Genomic DNA, 15,173 nt, shown 5'->3' on the forward strand with positions numbered 1-15,173 from the left:
TCCTCCGTGACTCCCTGCATCCCCTCCCTCACTACTGCAGCTCCTCACTCCCTCTCCCTCCATGCTTCAAACTCATTCCTCTCCCCTCATGTAATTCTCACTTTCTCTTCATCCTTCTCTTCTCCCTGTCTTCCCACACCTTTCTTCTTTATCTCAACCTTCATCCATTTTTTTTCTCTCTCCTCTTCCATCCCTCCTCTTCCCTCCCCCTCAGTCTCTTTCATCTTATTTCTCTACATTATACTTATCCTCTTTATCTCCCTTCCTTCTAACCTCTCCTTAATTCAGTCTTCCTTTCTCTCCCTCCCTCACTTCCTATCTTCCTTCTTCCCCTCTACCATCGTCCCTTTCCAAATCATCCTCTATCCTTCCTTATCTGTTATCCATCTCTCTCTCTCTCTCTCTCTCTCTCTCTCTCTCTCTCTCTCTCTCTCTCTCTCTCTCTCCCCTTCACCCTCATCCTGCCTCCTACATTCAACTCCTCCCTCCTCTCTCTCTTCTTCACATCCTCGTCCTTCTTTTACCTCACCTTCTTCCTTTATTTTTACTCCTCTCTACTACTACTACTACTAATACTAATACTACTACTACTACTAATAATAATAATAATAATAATAATAATAATAATAATAATGATAATGTATTAACTGAAAAATATAAATGCAAGTGTGAAGGCTTTAGAAAAATCAGCATTATTCGAATTACTACTACTACTACTATTACTACCACTACTACTACTACTACTACTACCACTACTACTATTAATGCCACCACCACCACCATCACCACCTTTCTGAGTACTGCACGACCTTCACCAACGGAAAGAGGGGAAGGAGGGAGCGAAGGGGGAAGGGAGAGGGAAGTGTGAAGCGAGGTCATGACACATTGCCAAATATTTGACCTTTGCCGCGCTCCGCTAGTATCCTGGGAGAGAGAGAGAGAGAGAGAGAGAGAGAGAGAGAGAGAGAGAGAGAGAGAGAGAGAGAGAGAGTATGTTTTCTTTTAATTAAGGTTGAAGTATTTTTTATCACTCATATGACACACACACACACACACACACACACACACACACACACACACACACACTGATCGTTGTCTTCCTTTTCCTTCCTTCCTTTATTGAGCCCTTCCTTTGCACCCTCCCTCTCATGTCTGTCCTCTCCTCGTAACTTCCTTCCTGCTTACCAACTCCCTTATCCTTCCCTTAACACTTCTCTCCATTTTTCTCATTTTCCACCTAACTTCTCATCTCTGCATTCCTTTATCTCTTTGTCTCCCTTCCTCCTCACTTTTCTTGTCTTTCTTTCCTTTTTTTTTCTCACTTTTCTTGTCTTTCTTTCCTCCATCTGTCTCCTTTCCTCCACACTTTTCTTGTCTTTCTTTCCTTTCCTTTCTCAATCTGTCTCCTTTTCACTTTTCTCATCTTTCCTTCCTTTCTCAATTTATCTCATTTTCTCATCACTTCTTTCATCTTTCCTTCCTCTCTCATTCCAGATCCTTTTCTCTTAACTTCTTTTATCTTTCCTTCTTTTCCCATCTACTTTCCTTCTCACTTTTCTCCTCTTCCCTTCCTTTCCTCTTCACTTCTCTCGCCTCTCCTTCCTCTCTCCATCCATCTCTTTCCCTCCTCACCTTTATCAGATCTCCATTTTTTCTTCATCACATATCTGTCTGTCCCTCTTCTCACTTCTTTCATCTCCCTCTCCTCCTTATTTCGCTCATCTCTCTTCATCACGTATATCTCTTTCCATCTTTTCCTCACTTCTATTATCTCTTCAACTTCTTCGTTTCGTACCGCAAACTATTTTGTTTTCTTCTCATTATATTCTTGATTCGGAAAGTTAGCAAGAGAGAGAGAGAGAGAGAGAGAGAGAGAGAGAGAGAGAGAGAGGTAACAGGACTGGAAACGGTCAGGATAAGGTGGATTAGGAGTGAAAGTTGAAAAGGTTGAGGCAAGGTTACGTTGTTGAGGTTACTACTACTACTACTACTACTACTGCTGCTACCACTACTGCTACTATTACCACTACTACTACCACCACCACTACTACTACTACTACTACTACTACTACTATACTACTACTACTACCACCACCACCACCACCACCACTACTATTATTACTACTACTACTACTACTACTACTACTACTACTACTATTACCACAACCACCACCACCACCACCATTGCTACTACTACTACTCCTACTACTACTACTACTACTACTGCAACCACTACTACTATTACTACTACTACTTGTACTATTTCCAGTGCTAAATTTTTCACTATCACTAGTTTCTTCAGCTTCTGTGGCTATATTGAGAGAGAGAGAGAGAGAGAGAGAGAGAGAGAGAGAGAGAGAGAGAGAGAGAGAGAGAGAGTCACCTGGTGTGGCAGGGGTACGTTTTTTCCACTCAACTCACTCCATCTCGTATCCTCTTCATCTTCATCCTCACATATTATTTGGCTTGTTACACCTCGTCCTTCATGCATTGATCCTCCTCCTCCTCCTCCTCCGCCTCCTGAGCCCTCCTCCTCCTCCTCCTTGTAAACTTTTCAAATTCATATTCATAATTTTGTTTTCTATCCTTCAAAATCCACGCCTTAATAGTACCTCCTCCTCCTCCTCCTCCTCCTCCTCCTTCTGCAGGTCGCAACGGCTCACATTGCACAGGTGTTCGCTGTCACGTGTCGGAAAAGCAGTTTGGCGGCTGTTGCTAGGGGGGTGGAGAAGGACGGGGGGAGGGGGAGGGGGAGGAGGAGTAGGTTAGGGGTAAGATTGGTGGAGGAGGATAGAAGGTGAAGGAGGTGTTGGCTGCTCTTGTTGCGAGGGAGGAAGGGGAGGAGGATGTGTGACTCCTCTTGTTTGGAGGGAGGAAGAAGAGTAGAAGGAGGAGGAGGCGGCGATGGTGCTGGTGCTGGTCATGGTGGTGAAGGATAAGATAGGTAGGCGAGGAGGTGGAAGAAGAGGAGAAGGAGGTGTTGTTTGAGGGTAAAATGGAGATGAAGAAGTGAGGAAGGAGTAGAAAGAAAAGGGAAGAGAAGGGGAGGTTTGTGTGAAGGAGGAGGAGGAAGAGTAGTAGAAGCAGGAGGAAGAGGAAAGGGAAGTCTTACCTGCTCTGTTTGCAAAGGGAGGAGGCGAGCAAGATGGCGATGTGGAGGTGAGGGAGGAGGAGGAACAGCAGGAGAAATAGGAGGTGGTAAAGGGAGAGTAAAGGAAGAGGAATAGACGTTAATAAGGGGAAGGAGTTAAGAAGGCGTTTGCTGCTCTTGTGTTTCTTAGAAGAAAAAGAAGACGGAGAAGAGGAAGAAAACGCGAAGAAATATATGGGAAAGTTAGAGGAGAGAAGAGAAGGAAATGATGTGTTCGCTGATCTTGTTGCTGAGGAGGAGGAGGAGGAGGGCGTTACAGGAGGAGGAAGGTGAAGTGTGAAGGAGGAAGAAGAGGGGAGAGATTATCCTAAAGTGGAGTGTGAAGGACAGACAGACACACTCACCAAATAATCATGAGAGTATGAAAGAAGAGGAAGAGGACAAATGAAAGGGTAGAGAAGTAAATAACAAAGAATGAAAGGAAAGAAACGGAGAAAGAAAAAATAATGGAAGAGGTGGAGAAATAGAAAGAAAATTCAAAATAAAAATAGGAAGGTAACCAAGACGAGCATCAAGAAACGTAAAAAAAGAATGAAAGAAAAGGAAGATAGGAAGCAAAATGAAAGACATAACAGAAAAAGAAAAAAAATATGTAACCAAGACTAGGATCAAGAAAAATTACACTATGATAGAGAAATTGGTAACATGTAAAGGGTATTAAAATCATAATAATGATAATACTTATAATAATAATAATAAAACATTATGCAGACAAGGACGATGAGGATGAATAAAGGGGCTTTCACACATTCATGAACTGTATCCGGTGTGGTGTCATCTGACATCCCACCCTTAACTTCGTATCGCGGAACCCAAAATTTACAAGCGTAGAGTAACTAAGTGAAGCATCTAAGTAAAAAAAAGTACTAAGGATTACCTAAAAAGCGATGTAAAGAGGAACCGGTCACAAGAAGAAGAAGAGTGTGATACACACATAAGTCATTTGCTTTAATAAAATAAATAAACTTGGGTGGGACAGATCCCGACAAGCAGTCGACAAAAGACACGGTATCGTGTCGAAATTCATGTATGTGTACAAGATGGGATGTCTCACGATACCCGGATGTCTCATGACACCACACCGGAACTGCGACGCTGCGTGATTCGGCATCACTTCACGTCCCCTAGCATTGTGACTGTGTTGTGTGTGTGTGAGAGAGAGAGAGAGAGAGAGAGAGAGAGAGAGAGAGAGAGACGAGGAAGGAGATGGTGAAAGAATAGAAGTCGGAAACGATGAGAGAGAGAGAGAGAGAGAGAGAGAGACGAGGAAGGAGATGGTGAAAGAATAGAAGTCGGAGAGAGAGAGAGAGAGAGAGAGAGAGAGAGAGAGAGATGAGGAAGATGGTGGAAGAATAATAGACGGAAACGATGAGAGAGAGAGAGAGAGAGAGAGAGAGAGAGAGAGAGAGAGAGAGAGTGTCCTCAGGCTATAACTATTACTGTGGTCCTGACGAACAATTCGAGGCACTTTTTTTCCCATGATCCAGCTCGGTTTTATGGCCGTCAGAGATTAGCGAGTAGTTCATGAATCTGTGAAAGACAAAGAAGGGGATTAGGAGGAGGAGGAGGAGGAGGGCGGAAGGGAACAGGCCATCAGATTGCACAGTCGATTATGTAGCCGGTTATCGTCAGTCATTCTCTCTCTCTCTCTCTCTCTCTCTCTCTCTCTCTCTCTCAAGGACTTGTATGATTGTTTCTTCTTTCATTATCTGCGGTTTAGGAGAGAGAGAGAGAGAGACACACACACACACACACACACACACACACACACACACAGAGAGAGAGAGAGAGAGAGAGAGAGAGAGAGAGAGAGTTACCCCCTATCAAACATAACCAATGATATAACCGTACCACCAGCACCTTCATCACCACCACCACCACCACGACCACCACTCAACTTTTCACAACCGCCCCCATCAACCACCACAACCTTCACCCCCACCACCCTAAAAACCACTACGCTAGACCCTTGGGTGTGGTCGCCCTAGGAAGCGATCACCGTCACCATGGAGAAGAGGGGGAAAAATTCGAATTATTAAGGGCAAGTCTTATGGGTTCGGGAAAGCGAGGTCGCGGTGCGTTGCCATGACGACGGTCGCTCGGTGCATGTGTACTGGCGGGAGTGCTTTGTCCGTCCGCCTCTCTCTCTCTCTCTCTCTCTCTCTCATCCGGATGCACACACACACACACTTGTTTAGATACATACCCATAAGCTGCAGAGAGAGAGAGAGAGTTTTCTTATTGCTACCTTTCCGCTTCTCCAAGAAATTTTCAGCTTCCTCCTCTATCTCCTTCCCTTCTTTCTTACCTTCACATGGAGGGGAGCGCGTTTCTCTCTCTCTCTCTCTCTCTCTCTCTCTCTCTCTCTCTCTCTCTCTCTCTCTCTCATTAATATGTTTTTCCTCTATCCCCCCTTCCATTTCCAGTCTCTATCTCCGGTGCATTCTTCTTTCCTCTCTCTCTCTCTCTCTCTCTCTCTCTCTCTCTCTCTCAGATAAAACTATTATTTGCTTTGAAGTGCAAATTTTTTATTCAGATTTGACGTTCATTTCATAGCAAACTGAATTTATCCTCTTATTTTTTTTTGTTGTTGTTGTTGTTATTATCATTATTTATTACTTTTATTATTACTACTATTATTTCTACTACTTCTACTACTACTACTACTACTACTATTACTGCCGCTACTGTTGCTGCTGCTACTTCTATTTTTTGTCTCCTCCTCCTCCTCCTCCTCCTCCCATAAATTTCAGCAATATTTCTTTGAATGTTAATTAAGCCTTGCGCCTAGCAAATGTCTTGATTAAATACTCCTCATACCTTTCTCCACACACACACACACACACACACACACACACACACACACCACAACTGTTATTACATGGTGGTGGTGAATTTGGGTTATGATGGTGCTGGTGAAAGTGATGCTGGTATAGTGAGGGCTGCAGGGTAGAAATAATGGTGCAAGGAAGCTACGCAGTGATGGTGATGGTTTAGTATGGACTAGTGATAGTGAAGTACGGGAGTGATGGTGATTTAATTAGTGTAGCTTAGTGATGGTGAAGCCTGTAATAGTAATATGATGTGATGATAGTGGTGATGATGAATGGTTTAATAGAGCCAAATAGTAATGCAGTGATGGTTTGGGTGTAGGTTAGGGGTGGCGATGTGAAGAATGGTGAAGTCCTGTAATGGTGATAGTGATGGTGGTTGAAAAGGGTGATCATGGTGAAGGTGGTGGTCGGGTGAAGTGACCGAGAAACTGACTCCAAAACATTCCATGAGTCATCTTTTTGTAATGACTTTCTCTCTCTCTCTCTCTCTCTCTCTCTCTCTCTCTCTCTCTCTCTCTCTCTCTCTCTCTCTCCACGCACAGAAATAAAATGAAAATACAAACTCCAAGCATTAGTCATAACCAATAGCAGTAACTAAAACAACAAAGATGATGCTAATAATAATAATAATAATAATAATAATAATAATAATAATAATAATAAAGGTTGATGAACGGAGGACATCGATTATTAGGGTCACAATACTATGGCGTCTTCACTGGCCGCCATGGGGAAGTTAATATTGCAGAGGGAATGGTTGGTTAGATAGCTGGGTCTCTCTCTCTCTCTCTCTCTCTCTCTCTCTCTCTCTCTCTCTCTCTCTCTCTCTCTCTCTCTCTCTCCAGCTTTCCATTTTTTGCACGTCTTTGATTTCAGCATTGATTACAACTTTGTCAGGAGATGGAATTTTACTTCTACACTCATTCAAGTTAACACACACACACACACACACACACACACACACACACGAAAAGGAGTGACATGACTCACATCTTGATAAGCACACACGCGTTCCGTCGACCTGAAACGCCTTCTATATAAAAAAAAATACTATCCAATTTTTCCATGGTATATCCCTGTTACTTGTTATCTTGTCCTTCTCTACTCTTTCACCTCCCCTCATTTAATTTCATTTCATATCCCCTCCTGTCATTATTTTCCTTTTCTTTCCCTTCCCTTATTTTACTTTTCTTTCCTTCTGTTTTTCTCTCCTGTATTTCCCCCCCTAGACAGTATCTCCTCCTCCTGGATCCAGTCACTCACTCCCTTAAAAAAAAAAAAAAAAAACTTGGCCTTGTTCCCTTGTTGAGTATATTGTCAACCTGCGTCACCACCACCACAACCACCATTGTTTGTTGATACATAGTGCAGCAGCAGCAGTAGTAGTAGTAGTAGGAATAGTAATGTGGGACGGCATATTTTTCCCGCCGGCGCCTTGGTCCATTATAATTGTTGTCAATGTACTTTTTTTTCTTTTATTTTTCTGTATCGACATAATTTCACGTATGTAGAGGGTTGCACCGTACTTTTGAGTTCTTTTGCCCAGAGCCTTCGAGTTATCATCAGACAGGGGCAGTATCAAGACACCTCTCCAACCGAAATTGACCTCTATTCTAGCCACTCCTGTTTGCTGTGAAGGAGCAGCGAATTGGCGTTTTATTTCTATTTCTTTGTTTATTGCCCTTGAGCTGTTTCCTTTGCCGTAAAAGTGTTGCCTTCTACATACAGCCGCCTTCAACCTACGTACAAGCAGCTTTGGAAGTTCCCCATTTTTAGATTGTTTGGACAGTCTCTACATTTGATTCAGAAACTTAACGCCTCACTAATGATTAAGCGAGAAAACTTTTAAATTCACAAAGAGGAATGGAGAAAGAATGCTGGGTATAACAAGGCAGGAAGCGAGCATCATGGATTAGGGAACAAAGGTCAAACATATTTCAATGACGCATGAAGAATAAGTTGACTTGTGAAGGTCATGTCATGTGTAGAACTGATAACAGGTGGACAGCCAAAGTAACAGTGATCAGGGCAGACAGAGGCCCATGCAGGTGAAGAGGTGAAGCTAGAGCAATTGTCGAAATAGGATGAAATACACTATGAGAGAGAGAGAGAGAGAGAGAGAGAGAGAGAGAGAGAGAGAGAGAGAGTACTGTGGGTGAGAGGAAAGTTAAGAAAAAGGTGAGGAAATAAAAATAAGGAAAGTAGTTGATGGGAAAGGAAAGGAAGAGTGAATGGATAGAAGGAAAGGAAATAATTTAGCCAATGAGAAGTAAAAAGAAATGAGAAAGTGGAGGAGAAAAGGGAGAAGAAATGAAAAAAAATGCATTGGAGGAAAACAGAAAGGAGAGGGAATAGTGTAGAGGAGAGGTGAGAGGAAAGGAAAGGAAAGAGAAGGGAGAAAATAAGAGGAAAGGAAAGACAAATTGGAGATCGGCTTGTCTTGCATAAGACACGTGTGTTGCAGAGGATCTCTCTCTCTCTCTCTCTCTCTCTCTCTCTCTCTCTCTCTCTCTCTCTCTCTCTCAGCAGTTCACGTGACCAGAGAAGCTTATTTTTATTTTTATTTTATCCTTGATGTTCACTATTACGTAGAAAATTCTGGAGGCAAAAAAGTGTTGATATGTCAGAATTAAGTTGCTTGGTTTTACTTCCTTATCTGTTTTAATTTTTAGACACATTTTTTTATTTATTATTCGTTTTTCATATGTATATTTCTTATCCACAGTATCATTTTTCTCTCGTTTTTTCCATCTTCTTCATCATCATCATTTTTTTCTTATTCTACTACTACTACTACTACTACTACTACTACTACTACTGCTACCACCACTACCACCACCACCACCACTACTACTACTACTACCACTACTACTTATATAAACATTTTTCTCTTTTAATTCTTTTTTATTATTATTATATTTTATCATCATCATCGTCGTCATTTATGGATTGAGCATTATAGTTGAGAAGGAAAGAAAAAATAAGTGAAGTAGATTTAAAAATGAATCCACCTACATAAATAATATCACAGCAAATGTTTATGTAGAACGAGCTGGCTGCCCTTTTGAAAGTATTCGGTCTGCCAGGTAAGAAGCATAAGCAGGATTTTGTCTTTTATATATTTTCCCAGAGTGGAAGTTTGGGGCCACTGAGTGAAAGGAGAAGTAAGGAGGAGGAGAAGGAAAAAGAAATCTCCAGACGGACGCGAACTAGACCAGAGAGAGAGAGAGAGAGAGAGAGAGAGAGAGAGAGAGATTGGTTCATTCACATAAAATATATCTGCTTTGTCTTGTCGGTTGCGTGCGTCAGAGAGAAGGGGAGGGTCAGACCGTGTGTGTGTGTGTGTGTGTGTGTGTGTGTCAAGCAGAAATATAGTGAGAGGCTATCTGTCTTGAGCATGCATATCTTGACTCAACTGGCTGCAGGACTTGGATGGCGGGGCGGATGGCTGTGGGTGGCTGGATGGGTTATGGATTGGGCCATGCAAGCAGCCACGTGCAGGGTGGGGGAAAGCTAGGTTAGGTAGGTGGATATGATTGACAGGGAGCAATAAAAGTAGTAGTCTAATATAGTAGTAGTAGTGGTAGTAGTAACAGTAGAAGTAGTAGCAGTAGTAGTAGTTTCAATCATCATTGGCCTCTATTTTTCCTCCTTTTCACATATTATTATTATTATTATTATTATCAGTGGCAGCAGTAGTTGTATAGTACACACCGCTCACAATAACCCCAAAACGATTCTCTATAAGGAAATGGAAGTCTTACAATAATTGAAGCGTTCCTTTAATTTTGGTTGCAGGTTTTGTTGCATTATTTTTACGGAGTAGTAGAGAGAGTGGGGGCATATGCTAAAGCTGCGCGTGGGGCTTTTCTCTCTCTCTCTCTCTCTCTCTCTCTCTCTCTCTCTCTCTCTCTCTCGTTTGTAATGCTTATATTCTCGACACATTTCCATCATTAGTTAAAAAGAAGAAAAGGAGCGCCAGTGATGAGACGCAAACAGACGCTTGAAACTCCATCCAAAATTCAGTTTCTCTCTCTCTCTCTCTCTCTCTCTCTCTCTCTCTCTCTCTCTCTCTCTCTCTCTCTCTCTCATGAAGTTAAGAGGCTTATATGAGTGTGCTCACGTTCCTGTGTTCACGTTCCGAGCATGGTTACCGTGTGTGTGTGTGTGTGTGTGTGTGAGAGAGAGAGAGAGAGAGAGAGAGAGAGAGAGAGAGTATTAGTCGAACATGTGAATGCTTATTGCACGAGGAAGAAAGGACAAAGCGAGGGAAGGAGGAAGAGGATGATAAAGTAATGAAGGAAGAGGAGGAGGAACAGCAGAAGGAAGGATTAGAAGGAAGGAGGAAGAAAAAAGAAGATCGGAGGAGGAACAGGAGAGAGAGAGAGAGAGAGAGAGAGAGAGAGAGAGAGAGAGAGAGAGAGAGAGAGAGAGAGATGAAGGGCAGGAGGAGGGTGAAGAGGAGGAGTAAGAAGGGAGTTAGAAAAGGAGGAAGGGCGAGGGATAATTGGAGAGGAAAGGAAGAAAAACGAAATCTAGGACGAGATAGGAGAGAATGAGGTGTAGGAAGAGGAGTAAGGAAAAGGGTGTAGAGAGAGATGAGAGTTAAGTGGGTGGGTGGAGAGTCAAGTGCTGTGAATATATCCGCTCACGTCAGTTCTGGTTAGAGAGAGAGAGAGAGAGAGAGAGAGAGAGAGAGAGAATTTGGGGACGAATGGAGTGGATAATATAAAATGCAGGATGTAATGCAACTTCCTTCTCTTTCTCTGCATTTCCTGCTCCTCCTCCCTGAGGGTAAGACTTCACCTATTACATGCAGTGCAGTTTTTATCCCCTAATTACAAGGACTTTATTATAGAAGCAACTTGGACGCGCTACAAAAATCATGCCATCACCCACAAGACCCAGCTTTATGAAGCGACTCATCTCTTTACGTTAGAAAAGATCCGATTGCGAGGAATTTGATGCAGGTCTTCACGTGTAAACCTGCGTAAGTTCAGTAATGCATATCCATTTTTTTAACTCAAAACTAGCATGATATCTAGAAATTACAGTCCACCTATCAAAACGAAGCGATGTAGTACAAACCTCGGCAGTAGTTTTATTATTATTGAGTCGAGCCTTCCGTCAGTGGAATAACCTTCCTGCAAAAGTAGCGGGGGAACGTACGCACGGGGGCGCGTCGGTTCACTCACTCACCGCCTCCACTCCCGTCTTCCCGTTAATGCAAAAACTATCAACTTTAAAAACTGCATCCACCGTTACTGATCATCTCTGTCAACAGGCTTTCCGTTGCCTGCATTATCATGCTTCCACGTTTCCTTCCGTTTTACGTCCTCTTCTGTTTGTAAACGAAAATGATTGACAGTCCCTTACACACACACACACACACACACACACACACCATTCATTCAGGACCGTTACTTCTTTCTGCCTAAGTGCATGGCCAGGTCAGCCATCTTCCTCGTCTATTTCTAATCTTCCTCAGCATTATGTTTATCTTTCTAGGATTACCATTTGCTTTTCGTCTTTCTTTCAGTTTTCTTTTTCTTCTCTTTCTCCTGTGTTCGTCGTTGTCGTTGTTTTTGTTGTTGCTGTTGTTAATATATTCTTCGCATCACTGTCATGTTTGTTTTGTCGACCTATCTTTATTACTACCACTAGTGGATTCATGACTAACTTTCTTCATAGATATCATCAATTAGACGCAGCTGCTCCGTTGATGGGAAATTAGATCGCAGTGATATGAACCGAAATTATGTAACGCCTCAGCATAAAGATCCTAGAAACAACAACTTTCACCATCAGCCACAGAGAGAGAGAGAGAGAGAGAGAGAGAGAGAGAGAGAGAGAGAGAGAGAGAGAGAGAAACTAGTGACGATTCAGTATTTTTAAGTTCGCATTGATAATAATAAGCTGTAATGAGAGAGAGAGAGAGAGAGAGAGAGAGAGAGAGAGAGAGAGAGAGAGAGAGAGAGACTTAGCAGAAGATTGGTGTACGTTCACATCGAGAAAGTGAGAAAGTGACTATAAGCGAGAGAGAGAGAGAGAGAGAGAGAGAGAGAGAGAGAGAGAGAGAGAGAGAGAGAGAGAGAGAGAGAGAGGAGAAAGTGTTGGCTTTAGGTTACCTAGTTCAGTTGATGTTGGTTGCGTTGGGAGTGTGTTCTCGCGACAGTTGTGGTGTGCGGTGTTGCTTGGTGTGTTATAGTGACGGTGATTGTGGTGGTGGGTGTGTGGGTGAGTGCATGTGGCCGGAGGGGGAGGGGGAGGATGTAAATGACTAAAGGAGAAACTTCTTTCTCTTCTTATTCCCGTGTGTGATGTCCGTGTGTGGTGTGTAGCTTGTTGTGGTGTGTGTTTGTATCATCAGTGACAGTGGTGACAGGTGTGTGGTTGTGTGCATGTGGTTAGAGGAGGAGGAGGAGGAGGTGAAGGTAGATAAGTAAAGGGGAAACTTCTTAATCTAATCTTATTCCCGTGCGTAATGTCCTTTTGTGGCGTGCGTTGTCTTTATTGATGAGTGTTTTTATTTTAACCTTCGTAGATTTTAGCCAGAGGGGAACTTGATCCTATTCCCGTGTGAAGAGCCTACTTACTGTTGCTTGCGTAGGTGTTCAAGGACGTTGGGTTCGTAAACTAGAAGTGCTACATCTAACTGTTCCTTGCCGGTAAGAGCAAACGTTTGATATCTCTAGATTTGGTTGGATGATATAAAGTATTCATGAACATGCATTTGTATCCATACATTTCACCAAAGTTAACACGTGCAAGTGCATAGTAACATTAACACTTATTTCCAATGCTGAGGATGGCAACCTGAAGAAAGGAACGGTGGCTGAAAAGAATAAGTAAACAGTAGAATGAATTAAATCAGCGAGGAAGAGAGAGTATGAAGCATAGAAGAATTTCAGCATATGGGCTTCCTATTTAAAATTGTAAAATCGAATCGTTGGATGTGAAATATTCTGGTGTCAGCAAAAGAGATTATATGGAAATGGAAAAGAGGGCATACCTTCAGAATCTAACTTTAGTATGCCATTGGTTGATTCATATCCTAATGCAGCAGGCTGAGTTGTGTGCACAGTGGCAACTGGCAACCTACTGGAAGGAAAATAAAATTAGAGGAAGGGGGGAGAGATTATGGGATGGAACGAAAAAAAATTAAAGGGAAGTTTCGGGGATATAAATGATATGATAAACATTCAGAGACCAATTAAGGGTTTTTAGGCTGACACAGTGCACATTATATGAGAGAGAGAGAGAGAGAGAGAGAGAGAGAGAGAGAGAGAGAGAGCAAGGGGGAGGAAATTTTTTGAAGGATAAATTTCATGATAAACTTTAAAAGGCGTAAGTCGTCGAAGAAATATTATTCCGTTCACTGAAAGTTCTCGTAATTTTGGGGATGGAGACACAGGCTTCTTACATGCAAGTGACGCCGGCCTGTGGCCGTGGGTGTGCCCTGTTACTCCAAAACCGACGACTTCACACACCTCACTCCCACCCTGTTTCCTGACCCCAACATTCATTATTAAGAAAAACTGAGACTACCATCATCTTCCTGAGAAAATCTTGCATAAAATTGTAACAATAATGTAAAAATACATATACGAAAATCAGAGTTAAATGAAGTAGGGAGTACACATTTTCTTGCACTTATTTCCCTTCAACTCCTCAGTACTCAGTAACTCAGCTATTTTTCGTCGCATCACTTTTTTAAGCACAGATCCTAAATGCATGCTTTTCTGATTCTGATGGTGTAGGGTACGTCCCGAGGTAAAAATATGTATATGGTCAAAATCGCCTCCGAACATAAGCTGTGTCGAGATGGCGTTCATTCACCTCAGCATTTGTTTACTCAGACTCCGCTCCTGCACAGACAGGTGTCAGGACGCCCAGCTGTATTGAAAGGACGCCCGGATCGACACTCCGCCGTCCAGGCACAGCTTATATTCGGAGGCGATTTTGACCCTCTCTATATTTTTACCTCGGAACGTACCCTACATCTTCAGAATCAGAACAGCGTGCAGATTTAGGATCTGGGCTCAAAAATGTGATGCAACGAAAAATAAATGTACTTAGGAGTTGAGGGGAAATAAGTGCAAGAAAATGTTTATGCACGATTTCATTTAACTCTGATTTTCGTGTATTTGTTTTTGAATTATTGTTACAAATTTATGGTAGTGTGATGCGGAATTTTCTCAGGAAGACGATGGGGGACGCGCAGTCTAGTATGTAAGTCTGTGATGGTGACAGCAGTTGGCATAATTATGGAATCATCGTGGTGTGGGGGGGGGGAGAGGGGGGGGAGCACTCCTTGTCAGACCACTACTAATACGTAGGTCCATCTAGTGTTTTTGGACGAAGCACGAAGCCAGTCCATAACGTCAAGGTGTTGCTTCAGGATTTGTTTGGGAGTAGCCTGTGGTCGGTATCTCAGACCCTTTCGCCTCTCTCACTAACAATTTCCAAAGATAGAAAAGGAGATGAATGGGGTTCTAATGAGTGTTATTTTAGGTTCATGGTACAGAAGGGGCGAACCACCACCAGGGTCATGAAAGTACCAATGGAAATACCCAGAAATCCTACGAAAGCCTTGTTAAATGTGTATGCTTGGGCTCCTAAATATTAAAGAGTACATGGCCCATAGTCCTGCATGATGACCACGTTACTTCAATACGCAGACTTTATTAGCTCACTTATTACATACGACGCTGGAAATGTCAAACAAAACGAGTCTTACCGCTTTTGAGATATTTAGGGTGACATTTTGAGTGACCGCTCTACATAATGCAAACAACGGGGCTCGCTCGTCTCCTCGCTGTTGCTACCATGAGACCAAATGCGCCACAGTGATGAGGCACCATTCTAGGTTACAGGGCGTGAAAAGGAAGGATACCAATTTCTAGGCATCACTTACAATATAATTATGCTCGTAGAAAAGTCGAAATTTTCAACTTTTTTTAAGTGGTACGTCTGATTATTTATCATTTATAACCATCAGCTGTATGCTCGTGAAAAAGGCGAAATATTCTATTTACATTTTTAAAGTCAAGGGGTATATGTCTACTGTTAGTTCGAGAACCACTGGTTTACAGAATTGAGTCAGTCTTGAATTGCCCCGTATTTTTGTCACATTGCATCATATATATCCCAAGATTTGTGGATACTGTTTTGCACACACAATCAAA

General features: G+C 42.5%; 1 protein-coding gene across 3 annotated transcripts in view; it reads left to right on the forward strand.

Moving 5' to 3' along the window:
* LOC127004082 (uncharacterized) overlaps positions 1-15,173 on the forward strand; it is a 101,845-nt gene that overhangs the window by 72,087 nt on the left and 14,585 nt on the right. The gene's annotated exons all lie outside the window — the stretch shown is intronic.

The sequence above is a fragment of the Eriocheir sinensis genome, chromosome 27, assembly GCF_024679095.1.
Source record: "Eriocheir sinensis breed Jianghai 21 chromosome 27, ASM2467909v1, whole genome shotgun sequence".
NCBI classification, from domain to species: Eukaryota; Metazoa; Arthropoda; class Malacostraca; order Decapoda; family Varunidae; genus Eriocheir; species Eriocheir sinensis.